This window comes from Staurois parvus, unplaced genomic scaffold (genome assembly GCF_062004578.1).
Source record: "Staurois parvus isolate SC_StPar_1 unplaced genomic scaffold, SC_StPar_1.0 ptg000261l, whole genome shotgun sequence".
Classification (NCBI taxonomy): Eukaryota; Metazoa; Chordata; class Amphibia; order Anura; family Ranidae; genus Staurois; species Staurois parvus.
This window is the reverse complement of record NW_028318057.1, coordinates 587465-615231: the sequence shown is the minus strand read 5'-3', so window position 1 is coordinate 615231 and position 27767 is coordinate 587465. Positions and strand designations below refer to the sequence as shown.

Genomic DNA, 27767 nt, shown 5'->3' with positions numbered 1-27767 from the left:
ATCTGGAATATGCAGTTCAGTAGTTCCGTTTTGGGCAGCAATTCACAAAAAAAATATTGGGGAACTGGAGAAAGTGCAGAGAAGGGCAACCAAACTGATAAGAGGTATGGAGGAGATCAGCTATGAGGAAAGATTAAAGCAACTGAATTTATTCTCTCTTGAGAAGAGGAGATTAAGGGGGGATATGATCAATGTGTATAAATACATCAGTGGTTCATATAGTGAACTCGGTGTAGAATTATTCACCCTGAGGTCATCACAGAGGACAAGGGGGCACTCCTTACATCTGGACGAAAAGAGATTTAATCTCCAAATACTGAAAGGTTTCTTCACAGTAAGAGCTTTGAAAATGTGGAACAGACTCCCTCAAGAGTTGGTTCTGGCCAGCTCAGTAGATTATTTAAAAAAGTCCTGTATTCTTTCCTAGATACACAGAATATAACTGGATACTAACATTTATAGGTATAGTTGATGCAGGGAATATCCGATTGCCTCTCGGGGGATCAGGAAGGAATTTTTTCCCTGCAGGAGCAAATTGGATCATGCTTTGTTGGATTTTTTTGCCTTCCTCTGGATCAAATGTGGGTATAGGATTCTAACTTTTTTTTTGGTTGAACTGGATGGACCTTTGTCTTTTTTCAGTCAGACTAACTATGTAACAGAATGTCTCCAGCAACAAATATGCTCCTGCTGTGGAGAAGCTGCCCATTTCATACAGATCGGTCCTGTGAAACCTTGTAAGCCTTCTCCTGTCTTCATGTGATGCACCCTGTTGGGATGAATGAAGCACACCTCCCCCTTCTGTTTCCCTACAGCTTCCTGAAAAAGACTGTTGTTGTTTCTGCAATCATAGACTATGGAGCCTGCAGCTGTTTTATGGACTCTAAATGTGCTTTACATTATGGACGTCCTCTTTTTGGCAGATGGCTCTTCCCATTCCCTGCCATACATTGTTGGGACACCTGGAGTTTCTAAGCTTAGACGTCACAATGTCCCCCTTGTTCCGTTATCCTTGGCATGCCCTGATTGATGGTACATAATTCTTGCATTGACTGGTCTACTTGCCATTTACCATGAATATCTGAACTTCTTTAACAAGAGAAATGCAGATTCTCTTCCCCCTCATTAAACTTATGATTGTCCCATAGAACTGTTCCTGAGAGCCGAGATTATTTTTTGGTCAGGTATATCCTCTTTCTGAGCCAGAACTGGAAGCCTTACATAAAAGAATCGATAACCTTGAAAATGGATTTATTTGACCTTCCACCTCTCCAGCAGCAACTGGATTTACTACTACTTTTGTCGTGACACTTGTTTAAGATGGTGTATTTCGTGCCCTCTGCTTCTAAGACTGCCTCTGCTTTTATTAAAGATGTTCAGTTCACCTCCAGGTTCTGGAAGGCTTTGTGTGAAGCTTTGGATATTAAGCTTCATTTATCCACTGCTTACCATCCAAAAACAAATGAGCAAACAGTAAAGAAAATCCTAACCCTTTGACAGCCCTCTCGACCTTTTCACAGTATGACTGTGTCTTTCCTTTTAATTAGCAGAGTTCATTTATAATGACTCCATCCATTCTGCCACCAAACATTTGCCCTGCTACGTTAATTTTTTAAATATCAAAAACTGGTTCTTACAAAAAGTCATCACTAAAGCCAGCCATAGACTGTTCAAATCTTGGACAGTTCAGCAGGGACCAGCCAAGATTCAAATCATGTATGGGCAGGCTGAATGTTCCCAAGTTGATCGATAAGCCTGCCGGATTTTACATGTGATTATTACTATTGTAGCTGCTATCAGTAATCACTATTTACTCCATTTCATGCCAGTTTTGGGTGTAATTTGCCACAAGTTACACTCAGAGTCTGTTGAGCCTTCTTGAACTGTTTGTTATGTGGCCCTGTTGGCATTTGTTTGATTTGTGCCCCCATTCCCTAGTTGGACTGCTTTCTGGACGGGGCATGGTAAAAGACTAAAGTCTGTCTTGCACTGTATAACTAAGAAAATACGATTTTTGACTTACCATTGAAATCCATTCCTTGGAGTACAGTACAGGACACAGGTCCCTCCTCTCTGGCTTATGATGTCGCTATCACTTGCTACAAGTCTAGCTGGGAGTGAGAGGGGTGTTCTAGGGGATGTCCCTACAGCTTGTTTTTTTGTCCAGTCACCTGAAGGTAGCTGCCTATAACCCATCGTTAAAAACGAATGTAGTACCCTCCTGGTTTAGCTAGCGGGAGCTAGCGTTTTATTGGTAGTAAGAAAGGCTGAGTAGCAGTCTGGGTGTGATAGCCAGAAGGTCAAATCATGGTCAGGATCTGAAAGGCTCTGCAGGCCAGCCCCTCTGCAATTTCCCTCTGCTCTAGGGCTTTGGAGGAAGGCCCTAGAGGCAGTGGGTGGATCTGAGGAGTGGCTGGCTGCACTCTTGAGGGACCCTTGCCAATCCTCAACAGAAGGCTTGGCAAGGGGCTGGGAGACCCTTAAAAGTGTTGGAACCTGCTCAGTTGCAGGTAGATGATAGAGATAAAGATGTGAGGCTGAAGGAAGCAGGCTGCGAGGAGGCCCAGTGGGATGGGACCTACCTGCAGGCCTGGAGCTGGATAGGGGGAAAGGTCAGAGCTCACTGAGAGAGGACCATCTGTATGGCAGGGAAGGAGCAGCCCAGCTGATAGGCCTGGTAGCAGCCACCAACCCATCAGCGGTACAGGACAGAGTCTGAGTGAGTACACTTGCACCCCCTGGGCAGATAGGGGAAGGGATCTCTTGTGGGAAACCAGATTAGCCACCTGCCAGTCACTGTTTATCAATTAAAGTGACAGGAACCGGATCCCCTGTTTAGGAATATTTCCAGATTGCTGGGTGAAGAGGAGAACTTCATTTAGGGTCTGGGGTGGTACATTCTGGAGAAGCTGGCTAGCTCTCCAACAGAGACTGTGCTGCAGAGAAGGTTTGTAAATAGTTCCAGGAACTTGTCCTCAATTCATCAGTACCCTTAGGCATCCTGTACACTCCTAACCCTATCCCAGTTTAAATCCTCTAAATAAAACAATAAAACCAAAGCTCAAGCACTGAATGTTGTTGCATGTTGCCTGGCTGTGCAGGACTATAGGGGGACCAAAATTTTCTAGCAACTCATAAAGGGGTAGTGCTAACTGTGGGGGCTTGTTCACGATTTTCCTATAGCAACCTACCTGCCGTTACCCCTAGTAACTGACGAGGCAAGAATGAGTTGTTACTGCTGTCACTCTTGGCAACCACGCCTTGTTTACCTAAAGATCTCCCTGCTGCTTTACAGGTGGCTGGTGGAAAGGACTGTTCTTTGATTAACCTGCTTAAATTCAGAACAATGTGCTTTGCTGTTACTACCACTTCCTGGAGCAACCGGGATGGCCCTTCAAGTTGCAAATGTCTTTTCGCTGCTCAACAGGTGGTCTCAACAAAAGTCTATGCTTCAAATGTTCCTGATATACTTAGTAAAGTGCTTGCCATTACTGTCATTTTTCTTGCCATCGTCCTCAGCAACCAGAGCGGCCTATCAGTGTTCTCAAGTCCCTTTGCTGCTGAACAGGTGGCTCCAATAAGAGTCTATGTTCGCTTTGTGATTACCAATGCCAGTAAACTGTTTGTCATTTTCCTGCATGCTGTTGCCCGGAGCAATTTGAGCAGCCCATCAGTTCCCCCAAGTCTTTCTGCCGCTCAGCAGATGGCTACGCTAAAAGACTATGTTCTACCAAGCTCAATATTGCCTGCCACAGTCAGTGAATGCCATGTGTTCGTGCTGGTCTTTTCCTGAAGCAACCGGGATGGCCTGCAATTCAGTGGACTGCAAATGCCCAGCTGCAATACATTGGTTGGGTCCAGAGGCTTTATTTGTTCACATATGTTCAGCGGGGGGCGTGCTTTTTGCCCCGCTGGTACCTGTGGCAACTGCTATGGATCACCGTTACTATAGTTCCTGCAAGTTCAGTCAGTTTGCTCCTGTCTGGAACATCAGGGGTTACTGTTGGCACGGGAAGATTCCTGCCCGGCAGACTGGCTGGAGCCAACAGGTTACGAGAAGGGGCATGGCCATGCCCATCAGCACACCCAAGATCACACATATACGCTTGCCCTAAAAACCGCCCTCTACACCCACCATGTGGAGAGAGAGCATGAGAGGAGCAAGAAGGAGGGCGCATTACAGCTATACCCAAAAGTCTTCATGCCGAAAATCACCCTGGTGGACATGGGACATCGTGGATGCTTCGACCTGGGATTGGTCATAGGGATGGAGAGACTTTGCCTAATCTGCCGTGAATGCAGGAAACCATCCGCCCTGATCGAAGCCTGGGTCAGGTGTAGGCACTGTGGACAGCCACTTAACCAGCTGCCACCCAGCGATTTGGCGCCTCAAGCATACAGTGTGGACCTGTTAATGGGACTGTGCACTGAGAGACCAGAGGGCCGGAATCAGAAAGCCAGAGGAAGTTTCATGCCTGAACTGCAGAGCAGGGTTGAGTCCCGGGACCGCGACTCCCCTGCAACAACGGCGGACCCTTGCCAGTAGGTTTGTCAGCCACTATCCACCATATGCCCGCAGATGTTGCTGGAGGGCCGGGCCCACAAGTACTGACCTTTTGGAACCAACAGATGCCCCGGCACAGCCGGCCTTACCCACCAACCCTGCCCGGCTGCAGCCTAGCTGCGAGGACGTCAGGTGAGCCAGCGGAGAGTGTCAGCTGTGGGGGGATAGATTGGGAGTCACCCAGGCTGTTGGCAGAGTTCGGGCCTTTAGAGACAGAGCAAGAAGGATGGTCGTCAGGCAAGACAGAGGAAGAATGGGACTGGCGGGGGCACCACAGAGGAGCTGGACTCACTGATGGGACCATCAGAAACCCCTTACCCTCTCCTGGGCATTCCTGCAGGTCAGAGCCTGTCAGGATTCCTACCCGAGCCCCACCACCAAAGTTCTCCTCGACATGGCCTAGAACCAAGGCCAAACATACTGATCTGCAGAAGTGGGCTCTTTGTTCTCCTCAGTCCTGTGTGCAGTCAGGATTAGGGGACAAAAAGTTCCTTCCCTGCTTCTCCCATCTACAGAGGGAGATACAGATGTGGGTGGCTCTAAAGTGGGGACTGGATTACCCATAGGTCCCTCAAGAAGTCATGGACACAGTTGAGGAGTCCAGGGTTCAATGGGAGGAGGACTTGATTTGGGATCACATGCATGTCCCCAGACACTTGAGAGGGCCTCATGTGGAGGAAGCCTGGGCCCGCTTTCAAGATATCAAGCAAGAGTGGAGCAAAGGCAGGGGTATTTACAGGGACTGGGTGGTAGTTGTTAAGGCTGGCCAGCCTAACCAAAGTTACTCTGTGGCCACTAAGAGACCTGATGGCACCATGGTGCGACTGCCAAGCCCATGGAAATACTACTAAGACTATGTTCTAATAATGTATTCCAGCCTAATGTAGCATAAGCTTGCTTTTTATTTGCTATTTTTTACATCATAAATAACTTAATGCTTGAATACTTCCACAAAGTGATAGTTACTATTAGATGGATTATATAATAAATTGCTCCTGAGTCCACTAGATAAATAGCAGTGTTGAGATAGCACATGATTTATAAATCTTTGCTAATGGCATTTTACTGTTGGAAGCTTGTGTTTTTTAGCACATGGACTCCTTGCTGAAAGATCAGTATATTTAAGAGCCTCTACTTATCTTACTATTGGTGGAATCACACATCCTGGATCCTTTAAATATTGTCCATGAGTGCATTTTGCCTTTCCTTTTACTTTCCTGTTTTGCGGTGGATCAAGGTTTATTGCTACACAAGGACATTTTGCACAATTGATAATATAATTTATCTATGTTATTTATAATTTTGGTAGATTATTGTAACTGTACGGAGTATAATTTAACGTTTGTTTCTTTATGCAAGTGTATGTTTTTTTAAGGTGGGAGCTTTACAATTTCTCACTTGTATGATTGCTTTGGTCATTGAGAAGAACAGATTTAGCACTATTTCATTAGGATGGCATATCTTATTACCACTGACAATAATGGTTGTTGGAGGAATGGTATTACCACTGAACACCAATAATTCATCCACCAACCACCAGCATCAGGACATTATGGGGTTGATTTACTAAAACCGGAAAGTGCAAAACCTAGAGCAGCTCTGCATACAGACCAATCAGCTTACAGGTTTTTTTTTTTTTGGTTTTTTTTTGTCAAAGCTTAATTGAACAAGCAGAAATTCAGAGCTGCTTGGCTACATGCACAGCTGCACCATATTTTGCACTCTCTAGTTTAAATCAACCCCTATGTTACATTATTCTGTCCTTTATGCTGAGTTGTATGTTACATAGTTCTGACTGCTGCACTCTGTTGTACATTACATACTCCTGAAAGCTGCACTCTATACCATATATTGTATATAACATACTCTGATTGCTGCACTTCATATGCTGTGTTGCGAGTTACAAACTTTGACCAATGAACTCTATATGCTATGTTGTACATTACATAGTTCTTAACAAAATACACTGCTCAAAAAAAATAAAGGAACACTTTGAAAACACACCAGATCTCAATGGGGAAAAATATCATGCTGGATATCTATACTGATGTGGACTGGGTAATGTGTTAGGAATGTAAGGATACCCCATCGTTTGATGGAAATGAAAATAATCAACCTACAGAGGACTGAATTTAAAGACACCCCAAAAATCAAAGTGAAAAAATGATGCAGCAGGCTAGTCCATTTTGTTAAAATTTCATTGCAGCAGCTCAAAATGGTACTCAGTAGTGTGTATGGCCCTCACGTGCCTGTATGCATGCCTGACAACGTCGGGGCATGCTCCTAATGAGACAACGGATGGTGTCCTGGGGTAATTCCTCCCAGATCTGGACCAGGACATCACTGAGCTCCTGGACAGCCTGAGGTGCAACCTGGCGTTGTCGGATGAACAGAAACATGATATCCCAGAGGTGTTCTATTGGATTTAGGTCAGGCGAGCGTGGGGGACATTTAATGGTATCAATTCCTTCATCATCTAGGAACTGCCTACATACTCTCGCTACATGAGGCCGGGCATTGCTATGCACCAGTAGCCACTGCACCAGCGTAGGGTCTGACAATGGGTCCAAGGATTTCATCCCGATACCTAATGGCAGTCAGGTGCCATTGTCTAGACTGTAGAGGTCTGTGCGTCTCTCCATATATATGCCTCCCCAGACCATCACTGAACCACCACCAAAAAGGTCATGCTCAACGATGTTACAGGCAGCATAATGTTCTCTGTGGCTTCTCCAGATCCTTTCCCATCTGTCATGTGTGCTCAAGGTGAACCTGCTCTCATCTGTGAAAAGCACAGGGCGCCAGTGGCGGACCTGCCAATTCTGGTGTTCAATGGCAAATGCAAATTGAGCTCTATGATGCCAGGCAGTGATAACAGGGCCCACTAGAGGATGTCAGGTCCTCAGGCCACCCTCTTGAAGTCTGTTTCTGAATGTTTGGGCAGAGACATTCCCACCAGTGGCCTGCTGGAGGTCATTTTGTAGGGCTCTGACAGTGCTCATCCTGTTTCTCCTTGCACAAAGGAGCAAATATAGTTCCTGCTGATGGGTTAAGGACCATCTACGGCCCTGTCCAGCTTTCCTAGAGTAACTGCCTAGCTCCTGGAATTTCCTCCATGCTCTTGAGACTGTGTTGGGAGACACAGCAAACCTTCTGACAATGGAACGTATTGATGTGCCACCCTGGAGGAGTTGGACTGCCTGTGCAACCTCTGTAGGGTCCAGGTATCGCCTTATGCTACCAGTAGTGACACTAACCCTAGCCAAATGCAAAACAGAAAAGATGTGTAGGGAAAAAAATGTCATTGGCCTCCACCTGTAAAACCATTCCTGTTTTGGGGGTCGTCTCATTGGTGCCCATCTAGTGCACCTGTTGTTAATTTCGATAACACCAAAACAGCTGAAACTGATTAACAACCCCCTCTGCTACTTAACTGACCAGATCAATATCCCAGGAGTTTAACTGACTTGATGCTATACTCTGATTAAAAAGTGTTCCTTTAATTTTTTTGGGCAGTGAATTTTCTTTACTGGTTGGTAAATAGTTCACAACTGTTTAAATGAAGTTCTCCTGTTGGTAGGCTAAGACAAAATCTTAGCTCTTTGTCAGTATTCTGTGTAGGAAAAAGCATGTGTAATGGATGAGTTGATGATACTTTGTGCTGAGATGTATGTGTGTATGTGGGACTGTTAGTTGTTTCACAGAACTAAGGAGTATTTTTTCTGCTATCTTTCCTAATAACTCTCTCAAGTTCAAGGATATCGTTCCATGGGATTAGTTTCAAAAACTGAACCGCATACTCAAGATGAGACCAAACCAATGTCTTGTAAAGAGGTAAATTTAGAATTTTACAACATTTAAGTTTTATCTCTTGAGTAAATACCTTTTTTTAATTTTAGTTATGCTCTCTAAGCCACCCTCAATACTCAATACAATGTAGCCATGCCTTTTTTTTTGCTGCAAATGCAAACCTGGCTAACCACTTATCAAATACATAATCCTAGGATTCATTCAACCTGCTCCTGTAAAGAGCATCATCTGCCAAGGAATGAGGGTTAGGAATCCCAGCACTATAAATATTCACCTGATAGGAAAGAGGAAGGAGTCTAAGAAGGCTTCCCCATAAAACCACAACATAGCCACATAAAGAGGATCAATCTCCCAGAGATCTGGCCCACAAAAGACTCCGAACATACACTATCCCCCTTAGCAGCAATCTGCAGCAAAATAAAGTGTCCAGCCTGCTGACCAACCAAGGGAGTATAGTTCCTCCCAGAGATGCATACTTGTTTGTAAAGAAAAAAAAAGAGCAGCACTAATGTACAGGACCCTCACTCTTGAAAGTCCTCAAATAAAGGAATTTGAAAGGCACCATATTTTTTACTTTCACTGTGTAGCGGAAAACAACTATGCTAATACTTCAGCCTGATAGACTTTACTCACGAAGGAAGAGTGTGGGGACTGGGTCACACCAGAGGCTCTGACATGGCTCTGGACCTAGATAGCATCCTGCAGCTTACTAACACAGTACACAAATGGACCACAATGCATGGCTGTTCTACTCCACGATGATGTATTTTTATGCCTTGTGTTGATCTGCATTAGGTTAGGCATTTTAATGTAGTATCTAGTTTACTATTGTTATCTTAGCAGCTTCTTTTGTCCTTGACTCTTGTATAGTGCTAGTTAGTTAAGTTCAAGCTAGCCTCTACCCATTTCTTCCATGTTCCCAATGTTAGTTTTTCACAGAAACAGGGCTTAGGAAAGTCTTTGTCTTCTTACACATCAAAGGACTGTAAGAACATCCTCTGTACTGCAAGTAGCTGAAATAAATATGGATTGGTCTTATTGAAGAGTTAAGCTGCCTGTGGATGGTTCCAAGTCAGCAGGTGACCCTATTGTCTGGACAGACTGAGGTTTATTTACTAAAGCTGGAGAGTCCAAAATCAGACTCCCTTCTGCATAGAAACCAATCAGCTTCTAACCTCAGCTTGTTCAATGAAGCTTTGGCAATGAAACCTGGAAGCTGATTGGTTTCTATGCAGAAGTGAGTCTGATTTTGCACTCTCCAGCTTTAGTAAATAAACCCCACTGAGTCTAAGGAGGTATGTCAATGCATAAAGCAGCATCTGAAACAGGGCAATAGCCCAGTTCCTGAAGGTCAGATTGCAGGTTAGCCTTGCAATCGTCCAGCCTACTGAGGTCCTGGTACAGCCCCAAGAGCTGTTCCAGAGGATACGCTGATCTGGACATCTGCTGTGTAGCGAATAACTCAAGCAGCTGTTTTTAAGTCTTTTTTGAAGTCACCAAAGAAAAAAAATGGTGTACCGAGGAACTTAACCGCTTTCCCTCCACCCTATAGCAGAAGTATAACTGCTACTACTTTGCATTTCTGAGTAGGGGGCGCATGTGCGCTTCACCCTACCCGCACCGCCATTGGCGGCTACAGAAGTCAATTACCAGGTCCCAGCTGGAGATTCTCCGCATTCGCCGAGTAACACTGACAAGGAAAAGACCTGTGTGCACAGCAGAGAAATACACAGCAGCATGTTTCCCAAGCAAAACACGCACAGCACATTATGTAAAACACAGCACAGCACACAGTTAACCCTTTGATTGGCACAGATGTTACCCCCTTCCTGCCCAGTGTCATTAGTACAGTGTCACTGCTTTTTATTAGCACTGATCACTGTATTAGTGTCATTGGGATGTCAGTGGCAGTTAGTTCTCACCCAGTGTCAGAATGCCCAACACAGTTCCGCTATAAGTCGCTGATCGCCGCCATTACTAGTATAAAGAAAATTCCAATATATATACCGCCATTTGTAGACGCTAAAACTTTCATGTAAACCAATTAATTTACACATATTAGGATTTTTTTTCAGCAAAGACATGTAGCAGAATACAATTTGGCCTAAATCTATGACAAAATTTGATTTTTTTAAAAAATTTTTACTGGATATGCTTTGTAGCAAAAAGTCAAAAATATTGGGTTTTTTTTCTAAATTGTTTATAGCACAAAAAATAAATACTAAATACCAAATACCACCAAAAGAAAGCTCTATTTGTGGGAAAAAAGAAAATGAATTTCATTATGTACAGCATTCCATGACCGCACAATTGTCAGTTAAAGTAACGCAAAAAATGTCCTGGTCAGGAAAGGGAGTAAATCCTCTGGAGAGCAAGTGGTTGAACGAAGAAAAAATTAGGTGAAAAAAATAAAAACAAAAAGGCAAGCAAAAATAATAAGACTTTTTACCAGTGAGTGAGAATCCAGCCTCCCAGAACACTACAAAATGAAGCAGTGAAAAACTAGGCTACAGAGAGTTGGCTAAATGTTTATAGGTTGCCAGTGTCCTAACCTTCTGTAGGCAACAGTATAACCCGGCTGTTTAATCCTGTCACTCCAAGAGCTGTTTGTGCTGTTATTGATAAATATTGTTGTAACAGCTGGGGGTGTAAGTAACCCCCCCCCCCCCCCAGTGCCTTCAACATATGACATGCATCTGTGGTAGTAGAAAGGTTAAGAATTCCTATGTCTATCATTAGGACAGTAAAGAAGTGCATGATTTTAGCCTGAAATTACTTTTTATTAAAACTACAGTTGCAAGAAAAAGTATGTGAACCCCTTGGGATTACGTGGAGTTTTGCATGAATTGGGCATAAAATGTGCTCTGAACGTCATCTAAGTCACAACAATAGAAGAACACAGTCTGCTGAACATAATACTACACAAACATTAGATGTTGCCATGGTTTAATTGCACATAACATGTAAACATTCACAGTGCAGGGAAGAAAAAGTATGTGAGGCCCTAGCTTAATGACTTCTCCCAGAGCTAATTGGAGCCAGGAGTGAGCCAACCTTGACTCCAATCAGTGTGATGATATTGGATATGTTGCTGACAGCTGTCCTGCCCTTAAAAAACACACACCTGTTTTGGGTTTACTGGTTTCAAGAAGCACTGTCTGATGTGAACCATCTCAGAAGACCTACGATCAAGAATTGTTGACTTGCATGAAGCTGGAAAGGGTTACAAAAGTATCTCCAAAAGCCTTGATGTTCATGTGTCCACGGTAAGACAGACTGTCTACAAATGGAGAAAGTTTAGCACTGTTGCTACTCTCCCTAGGTGTGGTCGTCCTGTAAAAATGACTGCAAGAGCACAGCGCAGAATGCTGCATGAGGTAAAGAAGAATCCCAGAGTGTCAGCTAAAGACCTACAGAAATCTCTGGCACATGCTAACATTTTTGTTGACACATCTACAATAAGGAAAACATTAAACAAGAATGGAGTACATGGGAGGACACCACGGAGGAAGCCATTGCAGTCCAAAAAGAATATTGCAGCACGTTTGAAGTTTGCAAAAGAGCACCTGGATGTTCCACAGCACCACTGGCAAAATATACTGTGGACAGATGAAACCAAGACTGAGTTGTTTGGGAAGAACACACAACACTATGTGTGGAGAAAAAAAGGCACAGCACACCAATATCAAAACCTCATCCCCACTGTAAAACATGGCGGAGGGAGCATCATGGTTTGGGGCTGCTTTGCTGCCTCAGGGCCTGGACGGATTGTTGTCATTGATGGGAAAATGAATTCCAGAGTTTATCAAGACATTTTACAGGAAAACGTATGACCATCTGTCTGCCAACTGAAGCTCCGCAGAGGATGGGTGATGCAACAGGACAATGACCCAAAGCATACAAGTAATTCAACAAAACAATGGCTGCAACAGCACTGAATATGCCTTCTGGAGTGGCCCAGTCAGAGTCCTGACATCCCAAGAATATTGCTACACTGAAACAGTTTTGTGAAGAGGAGTGGTCCAAAATTACTCCAGATCGTTGTGCAGGTCTGATCTGCAACTACAGGAAATGTTTCGTTGAGGTTATTGCTGCCAAAGGAGGGTCAACAAGTTATTAAGTCCAAAGGTTCACATACTTTTTCCTCCCTGCACTGTGAATGTTTACATGTTATGTGCAATTAAACCATGGCAACATCTAATGTTTGTGTAGTATTATGTTCAGCAGACTGTGTTCTTCTATTGTTGTGACTTAGATGACGTTCAGAGCACATTTTATGCCCAATTCATGCAAAACTCCACGTAATCCCAAGGGGTTCACATACTTCCTCTTGCAACTGTATATTTTCAGAAAAAAATAGACTAAAATTAATATTAGTTTTTATTTACACCAGTGGCAACCCGTCGATCGCAGGCAGGTAACAGGTAGGTTGCATCCCTTCCTTGCCAACCCCCGGAACCAGAACAGAATCGGCAGCGGGGGTGGCATTTACTGGAACCAATCCCGTTCTCCTCCTCTACCTTTCACTGACTTTCAGCTGCTGCAGGAGGAAAATATAGGGCTTGGCTCCAGTAAATGCTGCCCTCACCACCCCTCCTGTCAATGTTCCTTTTCCATATGCTGCCCAAGCCCCTCTGTGTTCTGCCCTGGCCCCCTGTCCACAGTGTTGCCGGCTTTCCTTCCTCTACTCTCATACCAGCTGCTGAGGGGATAATTTCAGGCTGAAAATCGGGGAAAGGGGCCAGTAAATATTTAATTTACTATTTTCTGAATGCACACAGTGAGTGATTGGTATCATTGTGAGTGATTGGGTTAAGTGCAGGCACTGTTGAGAGCGGCTTAACAAGCTGATGCCCAGCGACCTGGTGCCTCGCACCTACAGTGTGGACCTGCAGACAGAACTATGTACGGAGAAGCCAAAGATTCATAGATGGAGAGCCGGAAAGTGTCTGGAGATTGGAGTGTCAAGCGGGGTTGAGTCCCTTGAGCTTGACTCCCCTGCGCCGACAGCAAAACCTTGCAGCAGAGGATGGCCGCCTGCTGTCACTTATCATCCACCCAGAGATGCTGCTGATGAGTCAGTGCCCACAAGTGCTGCCCAGATGAAACCAGCAGAAGTCCCAGAGTTGCGCCTGAAAGGAGCCAGCCTGCGAAGATAGCCAGTCCTCAGGTGAGCCAGCAGAGGGTGTCAGTGGTGGGGGGATAGATTGGGAGTCACCCAGACAGCTAGCTGAGTTTGGGCCCCTAGAGGTCGAGCAGGAAGAAGGGTCCCAAGAAGACTCAGGAGGAATGGGACTGGGGGGACACTACTGAGGACATAGAGTCACAGACGGGACTGTCAGGAAGTTCTCACACCCCAGAATCAGCTGGACATTCTTACAGGACAGAGTCTGTCAGGATAGCTACTTGGGGCCTCCTCACCTTGGCCTAGGACCAGAGCCAAAAATCCAACTTTAAAGAAATGGATCCTTCGGTCCCTGTGCGCCTGTGTGCAGCTGGGATTGGGAGAAAAGGAGCTGCTTCCAGAGGTAGGTGCAAACGAGACACTTCTGAGAGAGTGGCTCTGGAATGGGGACTGAACTACCTTTATGTCCTCCAGGATGTTATGGACATTGTCGAGGAGTCCCGGTCCAAGTGGGAGGATGACCTCGTCTGGGACTACATGCATGTCCCCAGGCCTCTAAGAGGACCTCATGTGGGAGAGGCTTTGGCTCGATTCCAGCACATCAAGCAGAGTGGAGCAGGGGCAGGGCCATTTACAAGGACTGGGTGGTGGACCTCAAGCCTGGCCAGCCTAACCGCAGCTGCTCAGTGGCCACCCCGAAACCTGATGGCACCATGGTGAGACTGCCTAGCCTCTGAAAATATTATTGAAGGTCAATTCCAGCTCAGCAGTTCTTGCCCATTTCCTTTCAGACTAGACTCTTACCCTTTTTGCTTTCCCAGATGTGCTGGCTAGGGAAAGATGCTAGTAGACCACCTGGTCTCATTGTGTCGCAAAGAGGGGCTTCTCCTTATGTTCTCAGAATATGGACTCTTTTGAAGACTACAAAAGGGACAATATTTTCTTTTGTTCTACTTGAATTGCTGAAATGCCTTGCAATTTCACAAGTGTAGCCAGTTAGCCAGAGTCAGGGCTATGTTGTTTTTTTTTCTTTGCCTATTTTTCTTTACTGTTCTTCAGGTACCCCAAGACGGCTGTCTTTCCTGCTCCAGTATCCAGTACAAAGAAGACCCATTGCTCCTATGGGATGAGCAATGGGATGACCTGCTCCTGGGCTCAGGAGCCATTTTTTTAGTTCTCCCCCAGCCAATGAGGACATGGCTGTTTTCTAGTGGGGAGTGAATATATCACCTCTCTAGTTAGCCAGCAGGAGCTACACTAGGCTTTTAGGCAGAGGCTGAATATTTATTTATTTATTTCAGGTACTTATATAGCACTGTCAATTTACGCAGCACTTTACATATATATATTGTACATTCACATCAGTCCCTAACCCTCAAGGGGTGTACAATCTAAGGTCCCTAACTTACATTCATACATATACATACTAGAGACAATTTTGACATGATCCAATTAACCTACCAGCATGTCTTTGGAGTGTGGGAGGAAACTGGAGTACCCAGAGGAAACTCCTCACGCAGGCAAAGGGAGAACATGCAAACTCCAGGCAGGTGGTGCCGAGGCTGGGATTCAAACCAACGACCCTAGTACTACCAGACAGAAGTGCTAACCATTTAGCCACTGTGCTGCTCAAGCAGCCTGGACATGAGTCAGCTTGGGTACAAGTCAGCCAGGTCCCCTGGAGTCAGGACCATCCTTAGTTATAAATGGGCCTGATCAGCAGGATGTAGGCAGAGTGTGTGTCGGCTGGAAGATGGAGTAGGAGGCTGGAGTATGGTGCCTAGGGAATGGGCCTACCTACATGCAGGTGCTGGAAGAGGGCACCTCTGTTGTGCCACTGTCTACTAAGTGGGACAGCCTGAGCAGCAGGGAAGGAGCCAGCCCAGAGGAAGGCCTGAAGGCAGCCACCAGCCCATAAAGCTATCAGGAAGGAGAGTGTGAGTAACCTTACACCCTCTGGGTGTAAGCGGGAGGGCAGTCAGGTGGAGAACCCAACTAGCTCCTCAGCCGGGACTGTTTGATCTTGGGCAACCTCTGGATCCCCTTGCCCAGGAAATACCCTTAGTACTGCAGAGTGAGAAAGAGGATTCATCTGGGGTCTGAGGAGGTACATTGGAGAGCAGGAGTGCTCCCAAAGAAGAGACAGATTTTTCTTTCTGTCCCTAGACTTGTGCATAGTTTTTCCTCACAGTTCACAGTTCCTTGGACATCTCATGTGTCCCTCAACCCCATACAATATCCTTAAAAAAATCACAACAATAGGCCTAAGAACTGTTTACTGTCTCAGTGTGCAAGCAAGGAGGAAGAAGATGATTGTTGCCTGGCTGTGCAGGACTATAGAGGGACCCAAAACTTCAGCGACTCTTAAGAGGGTAGTGCTACACATTTTAATACAAAGGTGAACATACCCTTTAGAATAGTTAATGTGTCTGTCTCAGAAGTAATATCTACCAGGAATACTGAGTTAAACACAAGCAAGTTGTATGGAGGGAGGATGATACAAGGTTCACTAACATCTCTGCCCAACCAAGTACAAGGGAACCTAAAATAAGCTGCAAGATGGGTAAGGTATATAAATCTACAGAGATGGATGGCATCATGAAATCTGCCTTCCACCTAGATGTCATTCACAGTATCTATTTGCGTGCCAGTTGGGCACACCCATCATTGTCAGTTGTCCCTCATCTACAAAGACAATCCAGTTCTACATTTTGAAAATGTATCTCTGGATATAGTGACACTAGAGCAACATTCACTGTACAGCTTTATGTATGGCTGTAAACGCTGTTGCAAGCACTGTGTGCCAACAGGTGCAAGGTGTCAGTGGTGACAAGGTGACTCTGTACAAATCAATGACAGATGCCACTGCCATTCACATGCAACTGCTCATGCGAGCTGTTACATGTGCATACCCAATCTGCACATTGCGCTATGCTGACTATACTCTACATGCTGTAGATTACATATACAACTCCACTCACCTTTTCACTACGCGATGCAGATACTATCCATGCTATTCTGCTTAGTGTACTGTGCTGTACGTTATATGCTTGACAATGATGAACTTCATAAACGTAATATAGCACTCTATTTTTTTCGTGAACTCTACTTAGTACACTTTGGTATACATTATATATTCCACACTCCTACACTCTGTACACTGTTATCTACATGATCCACTGTGATATACAATATAAACTCCACACATTCCACTCTACACACGCTGCTTTATATTTTATAATGTGCACCTCTCTACTCTACGCTATACTGCATAATGGATTATTCTGTACACCTTGGTATACAATAAGTACTCTGTGCCACTTTCTATTGTATTCACTCTGCATTGCCACCGTCTGCTCTGTCTTAGACTCATTAGAGTGCTTACACACTGAAGTGGTGCAGTTTTCTGGAAGTGCGGGTCCAGTGCAGTGTGCCTGCAATTTTTTTGCAGGGTTATGTGCGGTTTGCCATAGACTTCTATTAGATCAGGTGGTTTTGGTGCATTTTCTTGAAGCGCAACAAAATTCCTGCACGCAGGACTTTTGGTGTACTTTCAGAAAACAGATCAAAACCACCTTGATCTGATAGAAGTCTATGATGAACTGCAGGTAACCCATGCAAACAAATACGGGTACGCTGCACTGCACCACCTCAGTGTGAAAGTGCCTTTATGAGTCTGGGGGGGGGGGCAGAGAGTGGCAATGAAGAGTGCATAAAGCAGACAGTGGAACAGGGGTTTTATTGTGAAAGTGCCCTTTGACAGCAAATTGTAGACCTTGGTAACTTATATTAAAGTATGACAGGCTGTGTATTTAAGGACATTTCCCTATCCTGTTACGTCCCTAGTCCTATTCAGTCTGTTTTCTAGACTCTGCAGGTTTTTTGCAAGCTCGTTGGGTTGATTGCTCCTGCCTGTTACTGCAAAGAGGTTCCAGCAATCAATGGTGGAAGGACAATGGCTGCGTTATGATTATGTATCTGACCCCGGCAGAACATAAAGTCTTTGTTCAAAAGTATGGTTTGGGAGATTATACATTTTTGGATCACCTTACTGGAGTGTTTTCTACCTACTAGACGTTTGCCCTGGAGAGCATGTGTATTTAGAGTGCCTCTTTACTTGGGCCTTGCCACAACCTGGGACATGTGCCAGAGGCTTAAGAACTTAAGCAGTCTTCTGCAGTGAATATCTGGAGAGAGTTTGGCTTGACAAGAATCTTTTTTCTGATGAGTATTGCAGAAGAGCTGGGTAAAATCTACTTCTGGATATTGGGGGAAGGATCCAAAGCCCACCGATCTCTGACTGCCCTAAAATTGTCAAGAGTCAGGATTATTAGAGTAAGATCTACTGCAACTTTAGTAAGAATGTGTTTGCCTGACTGTGCTGCTCTTACAGGGTCATAGATCTGCCTGGCTACCCTCACAGGTTAAACAAACTAGCAAGAGGTTGCTCTGCAATGAGGGGGAGCGCTACATTTATGAGCCAAGTAGCACTTTTAATTTTTTTTATGAACTCGCTTGCTGACCACACACTGTAGTTTTTGCTACATTGTGGGCCAGCTGCGTAGAATCATGTAAATATATACATGATTGTTTATTTCTGGGTAAGGGGTGACCACCCGGCTGCGCTCTCATTGGCTCCCTTAGATGCCAATCAGCTGGTCTCAGCCTATGATTCATGGCTGGGACCCACCAATCATCGGAGCGGAAGACAGCAGAGAGATCTGTGTTTGTAAACAACACAGATCTCTATACTGACAGGGGGGATGTAGCGGTTATTGTCTCCCTGCAATGCAGGGAATAAAAACCGTCAAATCCCTTAGTAAAAACAGCACAAAGTTAACATACTGACACTTGCTAGGCACACAGTTAACCCTTTGATTGCCCTAGATGTTAACCCCTTCCTACCCACTGTCATTAGTACAGTCACAGTGAATATTGTTGGCATTGATCACTGTATTAGTGTCACTTTTGATGTCAGTTAGTCAGTGCCCACAAAGTGTCAGTTAGTGTCAGACTGCCCGCCGCACTATCACAGTTCCGCTATAAGTCCCTGATTGCCTTTGTTACTGGGAAATGACTTTGCCACAGTTGAATTGTGATGGTGGAACTGTTGATGGCAGCATGCTTTAGCCAGATTGTACATGCCCGTAGCAAGGGTTGATAGGTAGGTTTTCATCAGGTAGTGAAGGGTGTCTGGGTGTGTGTATGTTTGAACAACTTTGACCATTTATTTATTGGGGGGGAGGGTGTGCTTTTTGAATAATATTTTAATTTATTTTTGTACTTAAAATGGTTCTAAATGTTGGATGTATTAATCTTAAGAAGGAATTCCCTACATTAAGGTAAATAGCAACCCGCTAACTACTTCCCCTCCCCCCCGCCTTCTCTAAACATTTACCTGACCCTATCAGAGATCCAGCGCTGTGACCAACTACAGTTTTCTTTCTCCCCTCTTCCTCTTCTTCCAGGGGCTCAAGCAGCAACTGGAGCCATTGGCTCAAGCAGCAACTGGAGTAATTAGCTCCTGCTGCTGTCAATCAAATGGTGTGAAGAGGGATTGAGGGTGGGACAACACCATTCTGTCTGTGTAGAGTGAGCCTGCACATTTGCCCCTATAACAAGAGGCTTGCTATGGGGGCACACAGAGAAGAGGAGGAGCCTGGAGTGCTGGTGGGGGACCCCAGAAGAGGAGAATTGCACAGAGAAGGTAAGTATAACATGTTTGTTATTTTAATAAAAAATTCTAGGCTGTACAATTACTTTCATAAAGTAAATATGCTTTCATATTGGGAGTTATTCCCATAGCGGTGCCCATCTGACAGCTGTATGCCTTACAATTTAGTTACAGAAAGTAATTTATCGTTTTATATAGTGTATCATTTAAAGCATATATAAACCCCAGAACATAAATTGATATCACAGCTTGTAGACGGGTTGCCTACTTTGGCTAGTTAGCTTGGCTGCCCTAGTTAGGGGTAAGGGTTTAATGTCTTTTTACTGCCATTCCTGGTCTGAATTTGTGGGATTTTTTGGGTCCGACCCACTGGTCCCGTGCTATTATAAAAGGGAAAGGGGCCGGATTCCAGGGGGCTTGCTTTGCCTGAGAGGGTTGAGAACCTCTGCCATGCCTTCAAGAAGGAGGCGCCAATTCATTGGGACACGATTGTCATAGCTACTGCCATGGACTTAACTCTTCCTATGCAGGTATACTGGGGCAGCCACAGTTACAATTAGTTAAGGAAAGGACCTCTTAAACAGTTATGCGGAGGTCTTTCAGTAAAACCTCTGAAACTCTGTCTTGCCTGGTCTGAAGTTATTGAAAAGGGTGTATGAAAATACTGGCACGCTACACATAGGGGTTGATTTGCTAAAAGTGGAGAGTACAAAATCTGGTGCAGCTCTGCATGGTAGCCAATTATCTTCTAACTTCAGCTTGTTCAATCAAGCTTTTGCAAAAAAACCTGGAAACTGACTGGTTTCTGTGCAGAGCTGCACCAGCTGCACTCTCCAATTTTAGTAAATCAACTGGTTTCTGTACAGAGCTGCACCAGATTTTGCACTCTCCCGTTTTAGTAAATCAACCCCTTATCGTTAAGCTGGCCATACATTATACAATTTTCTTATTCAATTTCCATTACATTTACCTTCAACTATGTAGTTCCAGGGCCTGCCTGATTTGCATACAAATTGAAAGTGTTTGACCTTATATTATATGGTTTCAGTAAAGTTAAGGGAAAATTGTACAAGAAAATTGTATAATGTGTGGCCAGCCTTAAAGTTACAGTCATGGCCGAAATTGTTGGCACCCTTGATATTTTTCCTGAAAATCAAGTATTTCACACAAAAAAGGTATTGCATTAACACATGTTTTGCTATACACATGTTTATTCCCTTTGTATGTATTGGAACAAATATAAAACAGAGGCAGAAAAGCAAATATGACATAATGTCACACAAAACCCCAAAAATGGGCTGGACAAAAGTATTGGCACCCTTAACTTAATATTTGGTTGCACACCCTTTGGAAAACATAACTGAAATCAGTCGCTTCCTATAACCATCAATAAGCTTCTGACACCTCTCACCCGGAATTTTGGACCACTCTTCCTTTGCAAACAGCTCCAGGTCTCTCTTATTGGAAGGACACCTTTTCCCAACAGCAATTTTAAGATCTCTCCACAGGTGTTCAATGGGATTTAGATCTGGGCTCATTGCTGGCCACTTCAGAACTCTCCAGCGCTTCTTTGCCATCCATTTCTGAGTGCTTTTTGACGTATGTTTGGGGTCATTGTCCTGCTGGAAGACCCAGGATCTTGGACGCAAACCCAGCTTTCTGACACTGGGCCCTACAGTGCGACCCAAAATCCTTTGGTAATCCTCAGATTTCATGATGCCTTGCACACAGTCAAGGCACCCAGTGCCAGAGGCAGCAAAACAACCCCAAAACATCATTGAACCTCCACCATATTTTACCGTAGGTACTGTGTTTTGTTCTTTGTAGGCCTCATTCCGTTTTCGGTAAACAGTAGAATGATGTGCTTTACCGAAAAGCTCTATCTTGGTCTCATCTGTCCACAAGACGTTTTCCCAGAAGGCTTTTGGCTTACTCAAGTACATTTTGGCAAACTGTAGTCTTGCTTTTTTATGTCTCTGTGTCAGCAGTGGGGTCCTCCTGGGTCTCCTGCCATAGCGTTTCATTTCATTTAAATGTCGACGGATAGTTCGCGCTGACACTGATGCTCCCTGAGCCTGCAGGACAGCTTGAATGTCTTTGGAACATGTTTGGGGCTGCTTATCCACCATCCGGACTATTCTGCGTTGCAATCTTTCATCAATTTTCCTCATCCGTCCACGACCAGGGAGATTAGCTACAGTGCCATGGGTTGCAAACTTCTTGATAATGTTGCGCACTGTGGACAAAGGCAAATCTAGTTCTCTGGAGATGGACTTGTAACCTTGAGATTGTTGATATTTTGCCACAATTTTGGTTCTCAGGTCCTCAGACAGTTCTCGTCTCCTCTTTCTGTTGTCCATGCTTAGTGTGGCACAGACAGACACACAATGCAAAGGTTAAGTGAACGTCTCTCCTTTTTATCTGCTTTCAGGTGTGATTTCTATATTGCCCACACCTGTTACTTGCCCCAGGTGAGTTTACAGGAGCATCACATGCTTGTAACATTCTTATTTATCCGCAGTTGTGAAAGGGTGCCAATACTTTTGTCCAGCCCATTTTTGGAGGTTTGTGTGACATTATGTCGAATTTGCTTTCTTTCCTCCCTTTTTTTGTTTTGTCCCAATACACACAAAGGGAATAAACATGTGTATAGCAAAACATGTGTTAATGCAATACGTTTCGTGAGAAATACATGATTTCCTGGAGAAATATCAAGGGTGCCAACAATTTCGGCCATGACTGTACATACACTGTAAAGATCACAGTTGTTGTATAGGAAAGCTAGCCATGTGTTTGTCTCTCCCATTCAAGACGTTTATGTTTTGACTCCACCCTGCCATGTTCATGTCCATTTCAAGGACTGGCTGCAATTTATTGCTGAGGGGTTTTTTTCTCTTCTGTTCTCCTTGTGCTGTGTATAGTAAAGTGGATTTGCTTTTCTGTGATTGCCGTATATGTTTTAAACTAATTATACTGAGCAGTGGAGTGAAATATTGTGTGACTGCACAAAGGACTTATACATATTGCTGCTTATGGACTACACCCCCTTTTTAGCACAGCCTTATATATTTTACATGGATCCCAGTTTTCAATTCACCTAACATTACTTTCATCGCAAATACAAATTTTCTAATTACTCACAGCATATCGTTTTTTACATTTGAAAATTTTTTTTTCTCAGTCGCCTCAAATGCTAATGATCAAATGCATATAAAGGAAATAAAAGAAGGCGGTAGACTAACGGATACAGGCATAGTCATGAGAATCTAAGAGAGGGGAGCTCCATCTTGTGCTGAATGTGTCTCGCACAGCAGTGAGAAACCATCAGACCTGTCACAAAAACTGAAGATAGAAAATGTGCCGTTTCCATGGAAACAGCCATCAAATGAGGCCTGTCAGGGCAGAAAGCCAGTACAACAGATATGTATATATGCATATAAAGCCTTTGTCATGACAAAACTACCTGCAAATAAATGTACCGTTTCACACACAAAGAAGGTTTATAGGAATTCAGTACAGCACAAAGACATGGATCTGATGTGTAAAGGAAGAATAACAGCAAGATGTAAAAACATAACGTACACAATGATGTCATGAATTGAGGAATAATAAGAACCAATGGCCAAATAAAATATATAGAAATGCGACAAAAATAATAGAAGACCAAAAAATACTATCTTCATCAAAAATCTATTGCACATTGATGATATTTCTAATATTTTCTTTTTGCATGGCTTGTAGAATTTTAGGAACATGATTGTTGTGTTGCAGGGATGAATTTTCTGCTTTTTTTTTGAATGTGAGGTATGGACATGATGCATCACTGCCTTCTAAGATTAGCCTACAATCATCTGCTGTGAATGTCTGACAATTATGGAGGCCTGCAACATGTGGCATCACATTATGTCACATACATTGCACAGGGACTGATGAATGCATACAAGGCAAGACCTTCTGCGTTCCAGAGGAAATACATCTGAAATATGTAGTACTCATTTCAAATCTATGTGATTCTGTATTTTCCCTGTCTCGGTTAAAGGAGAGATACTCCCACATTATCAATAGGAAAAATGAGAAAAGGCGATTCAACCACACAAAAACATAGGAGTACAGCTTTATATAAATAAGGCAAATCAAATGAATATTTACATTGAAGCTTGGTAAATATTTGCCCTGGATTTGTAAATATTGTATGTACAAAAAAATGTCAGCCACAGCAATGGATGTGTGCATGGATATTCTGATGTTTGTGGATCTCTGTGTATGATTTTCTGATGTTTGTGGATCTCTGTGCATGGATTTTCTGATTTTTGTAGATCTCTGTTCATGAATTTTTGTGGATCTCTGTGCATGGATTTTCTGCTTTTTGTGGATCTCTATGCATGGATTTTCTGATGCTTACAATTCTAACATAGGCTGATAATATAGCGTCTTTATATGCATTCTAAGCTATGTACAGAACTAATCATGGGTAAAATAGCTCTTTTTTATGCTCAGATTGTTGGATTGTCAATCAGAATATGATATTATAATGTTAGGATAATGTCACTCATTACAGCAACAGTAAATATATATTTCTTCCCTTAAAGGCAAAGATTTCCTCTGTTGCATATTCGCATACAGAGATCCAATATTCTGCTGTAGACAAGGCCTGTTTGTCTTCTTGTTCCGTTAAACATCTATTTCACAGACTTTGTTAAACCATTTGCTGTAGACAGTCTATATAACATCCCATTGACAAAGCCATTAAATATATCACAGATAGTATACAGTACCTTCAGGGCTCTTCTTACAGCTGCAATCCTTGTGTTTTCTGCTTGCAACATAGGAAGGATGTGTCATATGTGCAGGTGGATGTGTGAGACCATTATACCTTCAGTCTTTCATATCCTAACGCCAAATCCAGTCCTCATTGACACCCACACTGCCCTCCTTCCTTGGGACTGCAGGCTGTACTCTCCCTCTCCTCTCTCTGGAAGATGTGAGTGGGATGCTGAAGCAGTGACTAGAAGGAGGGAAGAGATGGAGGAGGGGCAGGTTCCATCTCCAAACCTACTGATTTGCAATCATATTCACAAAAGGCAGGGTAAAGGTAGGGGCAGTGCCAGCCAGTGGCTAGCAGACAGTAGTGCATAACTGCTTCTGAAGATGCTGTGCAAGGGAGCTTTGCATGCCAACCTGTAGCAGAGATAGTGGACACATTCATGTCAGGCCTGTATTATGCAAGCTACTGAAATAAATGTATATTTTATCTGTAAGTACTACTTCCCATCCAGAAGATTTACCCCCCTTCCTGACCAGGTCATTTTTTTTTTGCGATACGGCGCTGTGTTACTTTCACTGACATTTGCACGGTCATGCAACGCTGCACCCAAATAGAATTTATGTCCTGGAGCTTTCTTTCGGTGGTATTTGATCGCCTCTGTGTTTTTTACTTTTTGCGCTATAAACAAAAAGAGACCGACAATTTTGAAAAAAAAAACCTGTATTTTTTACTTTTTGCTATAAAACATATCCAATAAAAATTTTTTTTAAAAATTTAATTTCGTCATAAATTTAGGATAAAATATATTCTGCTACACGACTTTGCTAAAAAAAATCCCAATAAGTGTAAATTAATTGGTTTGTGTGAAAGTTATGGCATCTACAAATGGTGGTATGTATACTGGAATTTTTATTTTATTTTTATACTACTAATGGTGGCGATCAGCAACTTATAGCGGGACTGTGGGACTGGAGGCATTCTGACACTGGGGGGGGGAGCTGACTAACTGTCACTGTCATCCCCAGTGACACTAATACAGTGATCAATGCTAATAAAAAGCACTGACACCGTACTAATGACACTGGGCAGGAAAGGGTTAACATCTGGGGCAATCAAAGGGTTAACTGTGTGCTGTGTGAGTTTAACTGTGTAAGCACACTACTTTGTATTGCTCTGCTATGCAAAGCAATACAAAGCAGCCTGCTGGAGCTGACAGGGGAGAGATCTGTATTGTTTACATACAGACCTCTCCCCCGTCAGTGATACTTGGCGAGCGCAGGCGGGGAATCACCTTCCGAGACCTGGTAATCGACAGCTGTAGCTGCGAATGGCAGTGCGCCCCCTACCTGGAAATCTGAAATCACGTATATATATATATATATATATATATATATATATGTGTGTGATTTTGCGCAGCATTGCCACCCTGTAGCATTATTTCTGCTATAGGGAAGCGGTTAATTTAGACTAGTATAACAAATAAAAAAAAAAATTTAAGGTGTGGGCAACTACATGGCAAATGAGGTTTAATGCCGAAAAATGTAAAATAACGCACTTGGGGGCCAAAAATATGAATGCAAGTTACGCACTAGGTGGAGAGCCAATGGAGGATTCCCAGGTGGAAAAAGATCTGGGAGTCTTAGTAGACCACAGGCTCAGCCATGGCATGCAATGCCATGCTGCAGCAAGCAAATCTAGCAGAATATTACATGCATTAAAAAAGGTATTTACTCTAGAGATTAGACTATAACTTTCCCACTTTACAAAACTCTGGTTTGGCCACACATGGAGTATGCCGTCCAGTTCTCAGGAAGGATGTGCTGGAACTGGAGAGAGTCCAGAGAAGGGCGAAAAAGCTATGAAGGGGACTGGAGGACCTCAGTTACGAGGAATGACTACAAACACTAAATTTATTTTCCCTGGAGAAGAGACGCTGGAGAGGAGATATGATAGCAATATACAGTTGTGTTCAAAATAATAGCAGTCAGACATCACTAACCTGATCAATCACTGTTTTTGGTAGAAATGATATTTCTACATGGCAAATAATTTACTAGCAGGTGTAGTAGAGTAATAGAAATCCAACAGACCCAACAGTCATGGCATGCATGCTGCTGATTCTGTGTAATTGAATCACTAATTGAAAGGGGCATGTTCAAAATAATAGCAGTGGGGAGTTCTATTAGTGAGGTCATTCATTCTTTGAAAACAGGTGGCAATTATTGCCCTTATTTAAGGAAGGAAGGCAGCAAATGTTGTACATGCTAGTTACAGTGCATTTCTCTCTGAAATTCTGAGGAAAATGGGTCGTTCCAGACATTGTTCAGAAGAACAGCATACCTTGATTAAAAAGTTGATTGGAGAGGGGAAAACATATAAAGAAGTGCAGAAAATGATAGGCTGCTCAGCTAAAATGACCGCAAATGCTTTAAAATGGCAACCAAAACCTGAAAGACTTGAAAAAAAGTGAAAAACTACCATTCGAATGGATAGAAGAATAGCCAAAATGGCAAGGACTCAGCCAACAATCAGCTCCAGGAGATCAAAGAAGGTCTAAAGTTACCTGTGAGTACTGTTACAATTAGAAGACGCCTATGTGAAGCCAAGCTATCTGCAAGAAGCCCCCGCAAAGTCCCACTGTTGATAAAAAGACACGTGCTGAAGAGGTTACAATTTGCCAAAGAGCACATTGACTGGCCTAAAGAGAAATGGCGCAACATTTTGTGGACTGATGAAAGTAAGATTGTTCTTTTTGGGTCTAGTGGGCGGAGACAGTTTGTCAGACGACCCCCAAACACTGAATTCAAGCCACAGTACACTGTGAAGACAGTGAAGCATGGTTGCGCAAGCATCATGATATGGGGATGTTTTTCATACTATGGTGTTGAGCCTATTTATCGCATACCAGGGATCATGGATCAGTTTGAATACATCAGAATACTTGAAGAGGTCGTGCTGCCTTATGCTGAAGAGGAAATGCCCTTGAAATGGGTGTTCCAACAAGACAACGACCCCAAACACACCAGTAAACATGCAACATCTTGGTTCCAGACCAACAAGATTGACGTTATGGAGTGGCCAGCCCAATCCCCGGATCTTAATCCAATAGAAAACTTGTGGGGTGACATCAAAAATGCAGTTTCTGAGGCAAAATCAAAAATAAAGAACTGTGGAATGTAGTCCAATCATCCTGGGCTGGAATACCTGTTCACAGGTGCCAGAGGTTGTTTGACTCCATGCAACACAGATGTACAGCAGTTCTCAGAAACAGTGCTTATACAACTAAATATTAGTGATTCAAAGGAAAGCAACATCTTCAAACATTTTCAGTTCATATAGTGAATGTTTGAGCTTGTAAAGAAGAATACAAACACTGCTATTTTTTTGAACAGTCTAATATTCACTTTTCTTCAATTGTTTTAGAGGAACAACACAAATTTGATATATTTTTCTTCATGTTTTGATTTGGAATAGAATGTGTAGTGTTCCCAATGCATTTGTGTGTATGGAAATAAAAGCTATTAGAAGGATTTTGAGCTTTATTCACTTTTTTTCAACACACTGCTATTATTTTGAACACAACTGTACAAATACCTTAATGGTAATCCCAGCATAGAAAGAAAACTATTCAGGTTCAGGGAGTTTAAACCGCACCAAAGAAGAAAAAAAATAGACCCTGGTTGGTTTTAATCATAATGTGCTAGCATGCACCACATACTAGCACATTATGACAGACTTACTTGAAACCGAAGCCCCCCAGCAGCACGCTGTCACGGGCTACGACGTTTCCATTTTCACCTTCCATCTTCCTTCAGGGTTCTCAGGCTTC

The 27767-nt window shown here is 43.4% G+C and overlaps 1 protein-coding gene across 1 annotated transcript in view; it reads right to left on the bottom strand.

Annotated features, from left to right (window-relative positions):
* The window catches only part of LRRN2 (leucine rich repeat neuronal 2), a 39440-nt gene extending 15265 nt beyond the window's left edge, over positions 1–24175 (bottom strand). Inside the window, exon 1 of the mRNA XM_089681144.1 lies at positions 23949–24175. The gene's annotated coding sequence lies outside the window, so the exon portion shown is untranslated. The remainder of the gene's footprint in view (positions 1–23948) is intronic.
* Positions 24176–27767: the final 3592 nt, after the last annotated feature.